Genomic DNA, 13,371 nt, shown 5'->3' with positions numbered 1-13,371 from the left:
GAAAACCAGTTTTCTTGCACTATATTGTTAGGAGTGTAACTTGGAGCAACACTCTTGGAGGTCAGTTTGTCAAGCTCCATCAAAAGAGAAAATGAATGTCTTTGACCCAAATTCCACTTCCAATTACTTATCCTTTATCCACATACAAGCACAGGAATATTTATTCCAGCTTTATTCAAAATTTGAAAACGAAAACAAACAAAAATTGAAAACATCTAACTGTCCAATAAGAGGGAGCTCATTAATAAATTATGATACAGCTATGAAAAAGAAATGCCATGGATTTATACAAATTGCTTTGGAAATACTTCTCAAGGGTAAAAAGAAACAAAGTACAAAACTGAATGATCTCATTTATGTAAACAAAAGAAAACAAAACAAAAAACCTTTTATGAATGTGTGTGTTCATACTTTTTTATTCTTAAACATTTCCTAGAAGGATGTAAAAGGAGCTGTTAACAGTGAATATCATTAAGCAATATTGGAAGTAAAAGAAAGAAAATTGTTTTTTCATTTATATCCTTCTGTCCTATTTGACAATGTTACCAACTGCAAACATAACTTTTATAATTAAAAATATCCAATCTAAAATTACTTAGGACAATTGTGTTGTCTCTGTGAAGACTTTGCTGATCCCTAACCCCCATACCCCACCACCAATGGCCCAAGGTTGAATTAGAGGATTCCTCCCCTTTCCTAACACTACCCACTCTTAATTGTAACTAATTATTTACAGATCTGTTTCTCGTATCAGCCTGTGAGCTCAGTGAAGGCAGAGATATGTTTTACTTATCTTTGTAGCACTCTCATTTAGCATAGCATCTGGCATGTTACAGGTACTCAATAACATGAATGAAGTTTTTCGTTTTCACCATCCGTATTCAGTATCTCCCTCCTATGATCCCCAACCACACTCTATACATATCTTATAATCCTTAGATCCTTTCCTCTGGGGATCACTTCCCCTTTGTGAGTGACCAGCTCTTCCTCTAGACTTACTGGTAACAAGGACAATGCTGGACATATCCCTGTATCCCAGCTTCCAGGCACTATCTGGCCCTTAGTCGGGGTCAGAAATGATTGTTGAATTAATTGAAAACATCTCCACTGTGAACATGAAAATGGGGCCTGTCCTAGGAAAACAATATCATATCCCCTGCTCCAAAAGAGAAATAAGCTCAGGCTTTTCTGAGTCTGTTTTAGCAGAATGAATCCTCATGTCTAATGACAGACTTGAACCACTGGGGATTCAAAGCCAAAGTTTTGTTATCTGGGATTGGAATAAAAAAGTAAGAAGTTTCTTTAAAGTATCTACTCATTTTAAGGCATATTTCTTCTGTTTACAACAGAGAAGAGAAGAAAATGGTAAGAGGAAATCGTACCACGGTAACAGAATTTGTCCTCATGGGATTCACAGATTGTCCTGAGCTTCAGCTCCCCCTCTTTGTGATGTTCCTAGTAATTTATCTCATCACCCTGGTGGGAAACCTTGGCATGATCCTGCTCATCAAGGTGGATTCGCGGCTCCACACCCCTATGTACTATTTCCTCAGTCACCTGGCATTCATTGATCTTTGTTACTCCTCTTCCATTGGGCCCAAGATGCTGCAAAATTTGTTGGTGAAGAAGAAAACCATCTCCTTTTCTGGCTGTTTTGCTCAGCTCTATTTCTCCAGTGCTTTTGCCACTACTGAATGCTTCCTCTTGGCCACAATGGCCTATGACCGCTACATGGCTATCTGCAATCCCCTGATTTACACAGCCATTATGATTCAGAGGGTCTGCAAGGAATTGGTGATAGGGGTCTATATCTATGGCTTCCTGAACTCCGTGATACAGACAGTTCTCACTTTCCAATTGTCTTTCTGCAACTCCAACATCATCCACCACTTTTACTGTGCTGACCCTCCTCTACTTGCCCTCTCCTGCTCTGACATCCACAACAAAGAAAAGCAGCTCTTGGTCTTCTCTGCAGTGAATCTCACTGGATCACTCTTGACTGTCCTTATCTCCTATATTTGCATCCTCTTTTCCATTATAAAAATCCAGTCTTCAGAAGGCAAATGCAAAGCATTCTCCACCTGTGCCTCCCACCTCACTGTGGTCATCATCTTCTATGGAACACTGTTTTTCATTTACCTACGACAACCTAAAACAGAGACTTCTTGGAAATACAACAAAGTGGTCTCTGTGTTTTATAGTCTTGTAATTCCCATGCTGAACCCCCTGATCTACAGTCTGAGGAACACAGAAGTAAAGGATACCCTGAAAAAAATGCTAGAGGGCAAAGAGTCATAGTGAATGAGTTATCAGGATATAGCATTATAAAAGTATGATATAACCAGTGTAACCAATCTGATTGAAATGTAGGAGGCTAGCTGCTGTCCAATCAGGAAGCAAACAGTTAATCAAATTTGTAATTTAGTGACCAAAAGAACTGAACCAGTTGCTTGACATAGTAATTGTTTGATCCAATCAATTAACATGGACTAATCAGACTTGATTTACAGGCTAGACTATCAATAACTATGTCCTTCATATGTTGGATATGAAATGGCTTACATGAACTCTAAATTTAAAAAGACCCTCTCCTTTATAGTAAAACTATAAATCAGTGATGCTAGGTAGAAGAACCACATGTAAAAATCTGTGCTATTTTAAACATTTTCAGCTTAAAATAGGCTACGTTGTAGCAAGTCAATTTTTAGTTCTAGAACCTACCATAAAACATTGCTATAAACAGTAAAGCTTAAAAATCATATCATAAAATGTAGTTGAAATACTGCATGCTTTAAAATGAACAATAGAAAAAATAGTATTGCAGCAAAATAAGAGGGAAAACAAAAAACTGCAATTCAGCTAAATGTGCTATTCATTTTTTCTTTGTTTGGAAAAAAAATTAATTAGAAGAGATAGAGAGTGAATTTAAGGTACTTTCAGAAATGTTAAAAGTGGTTTCTTCATGTCAGAGTTCAATTTTTATAGTTTCTGGGAAGTATAGCGGGAGCAATTTAGGTGGGGTGAGGGCTCATACATGAACTTCAGATAGGGAAAGAGGAGTAGGGAGAAGAAAGGGAAAGAGGGAGTTTCCTGAGGTAACCAGGTCAGGGTATGCATGTTTTTGAGAAATACAATTATTCTGTCTTCAATAATTTGAATGATCTAGATAAATATTTTAGTTTTGAAACATTTCCATGTTCTTTATTTTCTTTTCACAGATCTGATATTCCAATATTCTTGGAGATAAATCTATATATGTTTTTGCTGTTGGTGGAGATATGTGAAAGAACAATCTCTATTTTTCTTATTTAGGCACCAATATGAGTGTTCTGTGGTTTTTCTAAGGCTCAATTCTAATACTTCTTCCTAAATAATTCTTAAGACCCAAGACTCTGCCATAAACCACTGGATTTTCCCCCCAAACTTTTTTCAAATTTGACCACCATGTGACCTTTTCAAATGGTTAAGAAAATATATTAGAATAAAATAAATTCAAAATTAATCAAGAAACTAAGGTATCCCTGTTGCCCCCAAATTAACACTTTAGATAATATAATGGGATCTCCGTTTTCTTGTTCCTTATGATCTAGTGATTTAGGAAAATATGTATAGTTAGATATTGACAACTACTCTAACTTCCAGAAAGCTTTTCTGGAGAGTTGCCTTCCAAGTCCTATTCCTAAGCACTTGGAGCAGGGGAGTTGGCTATGGCTAAAAAGAAAGTTACTAACAGGATAAGGGAACAAAGTAATAAAAAGAGTGAAGCAAGCCAAGGAGGTAGGAGAGGAAAGGAAACTTGCAAAGATCATGAACAAGAGGGAAATAAGCAAAGTGGATAGAATAGTGTAAAGGGATAATAGGAGACTGGGCATGAGACCATTAGCTCCTGGAGGCAGCAGACTGCTCCTTCACTTTTGCTCTCCAGCACTTACCAGAGTTCATGCACAGAACATACACACCATAATTGTTTGCTGGATTGAATTGAACTCTTCTGTATTTATTCCTAATTCCAAATGGATGGGTGGACATGGCACCTTGTAATGGCTCTATCATTTAGAAGTGACAAAGAGAAGGAACTCACTGAGTTATGACAAGACTATTTTTGGATACCCCCCCCCCCAAAGAGGCTACATCTATAAGGCAGGAAGAATACTGAAGGCAATAACATAATCAGGCCAGGGAAATAAATACATTCCAGAAGTTGGTATATTAGGAAGATGGTAGTAGCTGGAGCTGTCAATGGACCATGGAAACCAGGCAGGCAAGGAATCATTATATAGGAAGAGATTGCTACTAATTGAGATAAAGAAGGTGAGCAGGTACCAATACTTAGATGGAAAATTGTGTTTTCAATCAAAAACTACAGCCATTTCTTGAATATATTCTCTATTTCTATGTCATATTAGTTTTAAAAGAGAAAAAAAAAATTAACAGCAAGTACATTGATATTTCGATACATGCCTCTCAGCCAGTGAATTATACTCAGATTTTTAGAGGAATGTATTGTCTTAGAGTATGTTTCATCAATTCTTCAGTTTGTTTGTTTGTTTTTCCTTCAGAGAAACTGAAGAAAATGTATCATGGGTCCTCTCCATAATGCATTGCCAGATGTTGAATTTGTGCACTTTGTTCAATGTGCTTCCTTTATTTCCCTGTAAAGCAAAGCAGAAAATGGAGAACATTTTATTTGTAAATGATGGACATAAGCCCATGTTTTCATAAATTTCCCAAAAATCTGAAAAGGAAAGAAGTATGTATGAGGAAGAGTCTGAATCCACTAAATTTTGAACTACTATTTTCTATTTTTCTTTCCCATTAAGATTCCTTAGTCTTAAAAATTTATCTGCCTGACTCTGGCCTTATAAAGTAAAAAAAGACTTCAAATCAATTAATTACATTTTTAAAAATATAAAGAGCTCTATATACCTGTGTAGTATTAAAATGACATTTAAGCCATAAAAGAAATGAACGTGATTATGCACCTTTGTTCACTTATAAAATGAGGTTATTTCATTCAATATGCATAATTATTATACTCATTTTTCAGCCAAAAATAAATATCTTCTGAATATCCAAATGTTATAAAAATAATGAAAGTTTTACCTTTACTGGATTTTACAAGTACATTTCTTTGAAAGTGAATATGCAACTGCTCCCACATGTAAATAAAATGTAAATTAATTTTCCTCATGATAATCCTACAAATGAAAATTATTTGCCAGCATTCACCACACAATTTTCATTAACATATCCAATATGTACATGAAACATTTAACATATGCATATGTAAATATAAATTTATGCTCATTTGCACATAAAATGCCGAATATTTCAATGAACTTAGATTTAAATTCCTTATTTCTGCTCATTTAATGCTGTATTGAATTTGCCATGCTTGGGAACATGCCAAAAGGATTTTTCTATTATGTTGATCATAATAAGGAAACATGAGAGGGCAAATACTATTCTTTTCCATTTTCTTTCATAGACTGATGTAAAAGCATTTCAGAAACTTAGGCATTTAGAATCTCAAATATTTGTCACAAAATTTTCAACTCTGCCCTGAAGGTATAGTTTTCGCATTCTACAGGAATAAAAGGAATAGGAAAGTGTTAATTCAATGCTTAAGAGCAGCTCCCACCTGCAATTAACTGGTGCATCCACCAGAGAGATCAAGAGCCACTGATTTCAGAACTTGGGGAGTTTAGGCTCCTGGGAAGGTGTTGAGTTAGCCTACTCTTACAAAACAGGAAGCTGTAAAATTATAAACATTTTATAAATAATTAGAACTTCCATCTCTGATAAGGTAGAATAAACTGGAAATAGGAAAAGGTATTTTTAAAAATCAAATAAGTCTATCTTGCACTTTTGCAGCAGCTGAATTGATCCATACAAAGACGATTCTATGGCCTGAAAGAAAATGTTCTTTTTATTCCCATAAGGTTACTTTCTTTGCTTGGGTGTGTTGACCATTCAGGCACTGACCAGCCTCTGGCTTCTGTTCCTCCTTATAGGCATTCCTGTTTGTCGACCACACTGGATGTGGTCGGAAGAGCAGACTTAGAACAAGGAGCTGGCCAGGCTCAGGCACTCTCCAGCCCATCTCTGGAGATGCTACATGGGCAAGAGTAGAGAGAGTTTGGGCAAGAGATTTCTCATACTTAGGTAAGAGTAGAGAGAGCTCCTGGGTCCATTGCTGGGTTTCCCACAGAAAGTTCTTATTCCATTTTTGTTTGTCTTTCCTCTTAGAAAGAACCACTTCTAACTCTCCATATCCTTATCATCTTCTGTTCCATCTAAAAGCTGTTACCATAAACACTATATTTACATACCATTCTTTGCCTTAGCAAAATTAGCAATTGGATCTCTTTAGAAATCTTTCAAATGCAGAGTTTAAATTCATTAAATTTTAATTATAAAAGAACAGCAAATAGAAAAGAAAATTTAATGTTATTTCTTTTTTTGGGGGGGTCATTTTTATGAAGAAATATTACAATATCTTTCACAAACGTTGGACTGTCTTTTTTATTTTTACCACAATTGGGTCCTAAACGTTCACAGGCATGAAATAGCAATTCCATCGAATTATTCGAAGGGTACAGTTCTCTGCACTGCTTTAATTAATTAGTCATTAAAACACTATCTTCTAAAACACCATCTCTTGAACTGTTCATATTTCATTGTACAAGAAATCATTAAATTCATCAAAATAAAGTTGTGTCTCTGTGATTGCTTTGCAAACCCTGGAACTAACAACTGATAACAATTATAAAACCACATTTGGGAACCGTGTAGTAGAGTACATTAGTACACACCTGCACCATAAGCAAGAAAAATCAATTATTCTAGGCCTGAAAAAATGTATGGTCTGGGATGGTAAAGATTTAGTGTGGATTGGGGGTTGGGGGGGAGCAGGGCCTGAAAGCCAGTGGAAGCTCCAGTGGTTTAGTAGGAAAGGGGCTGGATAGGGAAACTCACCGTCTGAATTTGAGACGTAGGTCTTCTGCTCTGAACTATGATTTTGAAGTGACTTGGTCCATCTGAGCCTGAGTTTCTTCATCTAGAAAATGAGGAAAATAATATCTCACAGGGTTGCTATAAGGATAAAATAGCATAGGATATGTTAAAGTGTATTTTAAACATTGTAAAAATATATAGCTTTTATTATTAATAACCAGACTCTACCACTTCTGACTAGTGTTCAACTCGCAAAATCTTTTATGTGAAGCTACTATTTGGAAAATCTTTGCCTAAAAATATTTTTAAATCCATCTATATGGTAAAATATGGAAGTTGCAAGGATCTGCAATAAAGGAATTTCTTCATTCCAGGAAAATTAGCACAGTCTATCTCCACCTCACAGGAATTCCATTCCCAATATCTGTTTGCAAGTCAGTGATTTGGGACATGGACACACTGTCACCTGGAAACAAAGTTTCACGTGGTTGGCTTGGACAGACCACAAAAGCCTTAACTCATGAGAAATGCTCCCTGACATTTCTTTCACTCTGAAGCACTACAGATAACATGTTTCCTTGGAACCAAGGTCTGAAGTTCCAAAGTGGGCTGCTGGGAACTACTCTACTTGTTAGAGCTACAGTGCTGGAAGGCAAGCTTCTGGTCAACTGGGATTCTGAATACTCGAAGCTTCTGCTGCTCAGCAATTCTGGGTGAGCGCTGGGAATGGAGGCCAGGACATTTTTGTGGGACAGTGGTAGGTGGGAGCGTCTTACTTTCTCCTGCACCCTTTCTTTGGCCTTTTCTTAGAACTAGCAATAAACCTTGGAGAAGTTGAGAGGAGGGTGAGGATCAGGGGGCGATGATGGGAGATTCCAAAGCTAGGGAGTAGGGGAGGAAGGGAGGCAGGGTAGAGGACAAGCAGAAACTGAGGTGCCATTTCTCAGTCTCCACAGAGGGGCGGGCTATCCCTTTGCTTCTTTGAGGACAAGCATAAACTCTCTAAAGTATTGATGAATCATTCAGGAAAATACAAAGTGTTCTCTGTTAAATGTCCTCTGGGTCTTTTACTACTTCAGTTGTCCCCTCTCCTGCCTATGGACAACCTTTCACTCTCTGCTTAATCCTTACAGCATTCCCTAATCATTAAAAAAAAAAAAAAGTGGAACTTAAAACCCTCCCCTCACACACATACCCTTTTTCGCAACTGTGCTTCTCCCTCAAACTTACTTTCTTTTCTCCTTACCACAAACTTCTCAAAAGTATGGTATACAATGTTTTTATCTGCTCTCTTCCCCTCCTCCTCAGTCCCTTGCAAACATTTTTCACTCTCCCAACTCTACAGAAACTGTGCTCTTAAAGATTGCGAAAAACTTTCTAATGGTCATTTCCAAGGCATCTGCTCTTTTGACACAGTTTACAGGATGCCTCTCCTTGAACCTCCCTGTTCCCCTGGCTCCTGTGCCTCCAAGTCATCCTTTTACATCCTTGTTGGCCTTTCTTTTCCACCCCCATTCCCTATCAGCAGATGTTTCCAAAGTTTGTTCTTTGTCAGCCCTTCTGGTTTTTTAATTCTCTCCACCTTCTCACTGGCAGTCTCTCATCTACTCTCACAGAATCCAGCTGTCACAAGTTTGCAGGGAATGCCCAAATTTGCATTTTGACCTTAACCCCTTACAGGCCATGTGACTTTGATTTAAATTTGCTAACTTTTCTGAGCTCCAGTTGCCTTGTATTATGATAGAGTGAAAATAACTCACATAGTTGCTGTGAGGGTTAAAAGAGCAAATGAAAAAGGAAAAGCCTAGTGTACAGTAGATGCTCCATGAAAGTTAATTGAACTTCAGTTTAATCTCTTTCCCAGGCACTCACTCTTCCTCTCTCTCTCTCTCTCTCTCTCTCTCTCTCTCTCTCTCTCTCTCTCTCTGTCACACACACACACACTCATACACACACACACACCAATACCCCACCTAGATACTCTTTTGGAACCACGAACTAAAAATCTTAATGAAATTGATCATCATCTTCCATTTCACAACCAGCTTCTTCTGCCTTTCACATTTTTGTTCAGGGCACTTTGCTACCAGTTACCTAGTTCAAAAATTGTAATAACTTTTGATTTCTTATCGCCCTTACATTTCCAAGAGGAGCCAAGATTTATCCATTATTCACCTCTAAGAATTCTTGAATTGATCCCCTTCTTTCTCATTCCTTTTATCACCCTTATCATTACCTTGCTCCTGGACTTCCCTGGTGTCTCTGCTTTCAATCTCCCCAGGAGTTCAAATATGTACAAGAATATAGTATATGATGAAGTTAAACTTTCACATCATTGAGAATAAGGATTAATCCATAATTTAGAGCAAATGCAAGCCATCAAGAAAATTTTATATTTCACACCTTACATTTAAAAATAAAGATTGATTAGCTCTTAATATAATAAATGAAGCCTAAAAAGTACTTGAATAAAATATCAGTGAATATTTGTTCCTCCAATTTCTCATTCTTCCCCTCTCTTCCCACTATTTTGGAAGCAGAAAATCTTTTCTAAGAATTAAAGTCAGAAATGGTAAATAAAAATATTAACAGATTTGATGAAATCAGTATTAAAATAATTAGTAATTACAAATAGTTACAATAATCAATAAACATGTAGAAACATCAAATGGTAAAATACCCAATGTATATGACAGAATTAATTATAGTAAATAAAAAGATAAATCAATAAAAAATAGGGATGAGGATATGACAGTCAACTAACAAAATAAAAAATATAAACATCCTATAAACATGCAAAAGATGTTCAATCTCATTAGTAATCAGGGAAATATGAATTAATTCAATAATGAGATCACTTTTCATTTACCAGATTGTAAAAGATTTAAGAGAATATTGGTACCTATTCTTTGGTGATAGTATTAGGAAAGAAGCATGCTTATATGCTGCCATGGATATAAACTGGTATAAGTTTTCCAGAGGGCAATTTGACAATATTCACCAAAATTCTTAAAATTATATACATGCCTTGACCGAGCAATCCCCTTTGCAAGAATTTGATGAAAATACTCCAAGTGCACAAAGCTCTATGCATGAAACAATTTCCTGAAATAGTGTTTATAACAGCAAAAAAATAAACCTATATCAATAAAGAATTGAGTAAATAAATTAAGGAATAGGAAGAAATAGCAAGGACTAGGAAGAAAGGACTTCAAAGTGTTCATGTATCATTAACCTTTAAACAATATATATGTAAAATATATATCAATAAATAGATTGTTGGTAGAAGTTGGTATTGGTTATTTCTGGGTGATGGAGACCCAGGTATTTTTACTGATTCTTTATTTTTAAAAAAGAAATAAAAATGTAAGAAGTCTAAACCCATTCTGGAAATAGTCTTAAATCCTTAGTCAGGATTCTATTCTACATTCTTGATTCCAAATTACCTTCCTAGTGCCCAAGCCAAAGTCTTGAGATGGGAGCCAAGTTAGTGGGATACTACCACAATCTAGATGTAGCAAATAAATACAGTGGGAAGAGAGGGGAAGAATGAGAAGTTTGAGCAGTTAAAGATGATGCTGGGGTTCCAGAACTGTCTGACTGGGAGGCCATTGGTAGCCCTGTAGCCACCAAAAGATAAAAGAGGAAATGGTTTAGCAGAAAGACGCTGGGTCTTTAGACACCAAGCGCAAAGCCTTGAACATAGCAATCATTGAATGTTTTTTAATGGATTGATGTGGTTCTACATAATCCACATTACAGTCAGTTATACCAGTGCTCTCTCTCAGGTATTTTCTGGAGACTCCAAGAAGACACCAAGAGAGGTAATTTGGTACAGTAAAGAAAACAATGAAATTGGAGTTGAGACCTGTTTTACCTGCCAACTAGCTGTTTGTCTCTGGGCAGACCACCTCATCTTTTCCTCTGCCTAGGAGTTCCTCCATTCTGCACAGGGACTTAGATGCCTTTTTTTTTCCCAGAGAGGTCTTACCTGACTGCCACCCCTCAAGAAAAAGAAAGAGGCTGAATCCTCTTATTCTTACTTGTCTGTTAGTCAGAATTCAGCTGGTGCCTAGGAACTCACAAATCTCTGCCCTTTTTGTGTGGCCTCACCACTGGCATATTTAGTTCCTTTATCATGATTTAAACTTAAAAGACATAAAGAACATAAAAAAGAATCTGCTCAGAGTATCCCAGGATATCAGCCCAAAAGAGCTGGGCCATATAAAGTCTTTATCCCTGCACTTAATATGCACTGGTGTCTCACTGCCCTTCAGGCACTTTACATACAGGATATATCTCACTTCATCATCACTGTAACAGATGCTATTGTGATTAACCATAATACAGATGAGTAAAATAGGACTGAGAGAAGTTGGATATCTATCCTGGATCACACAGCTTGCAAAGGAGAGAAACCAGATTCAGACAGGGGAATAGCAGAGAAGCAGAGAATGTTCATCTATCCTTACTTACAGAAGTGCAAGCGCTGCTGCAAGATCTGAGGCCATCCTAAGAGCTACCGCACACAAAGCAGTTTGCTCAGAGATGTTTCACAGCTTTCTTCAATAAAGCTTTTTACTTTCTTTAAAAAAAAAAAAAAAATGGGGAAAAAAAGTGACGTGGCCGCATGCTATTAGAGTGGGGTGGGGGCTGGGTATAGCACAAAAGGTCTTTGTTGCACGTCTAAATGATGGGACTGGATTCAAACTCCAAACTGCTTCTCTGGATTACTGCGGTGGGCCATGTCCTATTGTTCCTCTGCCCACTGGAACTGCTCTGTTTCCCCCAATCCCTGCTCTCACGGTGGGAAAGCCCAGTGCTGGGTTTGGCAGGAGAGCTGAGTATGGGGCTGGTCTGGGCATCAGACTGTTCTCAGCTGATACCCCAGCACAGCAAAGCTTTTCATACTCAGTCTGCCATCTGCAACAGAAGCTTTTGTCCAAAGTGTTCTCAGGGACACAAGCATAATGAGGAATTGAATAAAGTATATGTGTAGACTTCCTGCTGGCTTTAGAACTCTTTACCCAAGAATACACATATGAGGCTTATTGTGAACAAGCATTGGTTCTCCTCCCATGGGTCAGTCAGGTAAATCATTCCCATCAGAGTAGGTGTCTGAGCCCTACAATTCTTTTATTCTTTTCACTTCCATATTCTCTGTATTCTTAAGCTACAGGATCAAATTACTGGCATGATTCACAATGCAGTACAGTGGACCCAATTTTTTTGACAATTTAAATCCTATTTGAACTTCCCAGTTTTATACTGAAAACCTATTTTTTTGAGATGTGATATATGAGGAGCTAATAATTACTAAAATTCTGGAATAAGAATAAAAGAAAAGAAAGGCACGGCCTCTAAAAATCTTACAAACCTATTCTGGATTAGTAAAGAAGCAACAAATAATTCATAAACCCCTGCAAAAAAACATGATGACAGAAGAAACATTTTAATTTTTCTTTAAAAAAAAAATTCCATGCTATGAGCTCTTTAAAGTCTTTACATTTTATAATAAAAATTGTGATTAAAATAGAGTAGATTTCTTTTCTACACTTTTGAGTTGAACCAAGCTGTCATATATATTACACACTCCTAACTAATTCAAATTTAATTTTTTAACTTCCTTAATTCAAATATAATGCCTATGAGCTATATTTTTAAATATATTTTAAAAAAATACCTGAGACATTAGAGAGAGAAGCCACTTACTTATTGTGTGTACTTGCTGTCTTGAATGTCTTGTTACCAGGTCCAGGCTATGGTATAAATGGGGGGAGTTTGTTGAGGTTGAGTTTTAAATAACTTGAGAAAATGGGTTCTTACAACTTTCCCTTGGGATTTAATACTAATCCTGTTATTGAGAAAATTATGAGGATATTATTAGGAAAGTTACAACACTCGTACCCCCTTGAAAAATGTGAGCATTGTGGTCACAGCACAGGCTGGTCATTTTAGCCTCGTAAGCTCTACATAATTCGCACACTATTTCTGCTTTAAGTAGATAGTTTTATTTGTGAACCGTTCATAGTCATAAAAGCAGTGTCAGCATGAAACTACAAGCCCAGTAGAAATGATGCAAAAACAAAAGATTAAGCCAGTCCAAAAGGAAACTGCCCACCGCCCTCCTCCACAGGCCTCCACTGCACCCACCACCTCTGATGAAAATAGTTGTTTGCATGCCTGTTGCCCCCACTGGACAGTAAGCTCCTTGATGGCAGGAAATACATCTTAATAATCTCTGGGTGCTCAAGTTCTCTCATTTTGGTTGTATTCATTTCATCCTTCATTCATATACTATGGTTCAGGTCCTTTTAGAACAGTTCACAGGATTCTTCATACTTCAGGAACAATGTGTCGTTTAGAAGGAGAATGGGTCAACAAAGGAAACAAGAAGGCTGCAGTGACAGAGGC

The 13,371-nt window shown here is 37.0% G+C and overlaps 1 long non-coding RNA gene across 1 annotated transcript; it reads right to left on the bottom strand.

Annotated features, from left to right (window-relative positions):
• Positions 1 to 675: 675 nt before the first annotated feature.
• LOC119537578 lies at positions 676 to 11,517 on the bottom strand. Its single transcript, XR_005217445.1, has 3 exons — positions 11,434 to 11,517; positions 6,979 to 7,060; positions 676 to 4,652 (listed from the first exon to the last, which is right to left on the bottom strand). It is a non-coding gene; the product is annotated as an uncharacterized LOC119537578 (long non-coding RNA).
• Between the last annotated feature and the right edge of the window lie 1,854 nt (positions 11,518 to 13,371).

Source organism: Choloepus didactylus, chromosome 6 (assembly GCF_015220235.1).
Source record: "Choloepus didactylus isolate mChoDid1 chromosome 6, mChoDid1.pri, whole genome shotgun sequence".
Lineage (NCBI taxonomy): Eukaryota > Metazoa > Chordata > Mammalia > Pilosa > Megalonychidae > Choloepus > Choloepus didactylus.
Note: the sequence above shows the minus strand (reverse complement) of the source record. Positions and strands in the feature narration are given on the sequence as shown.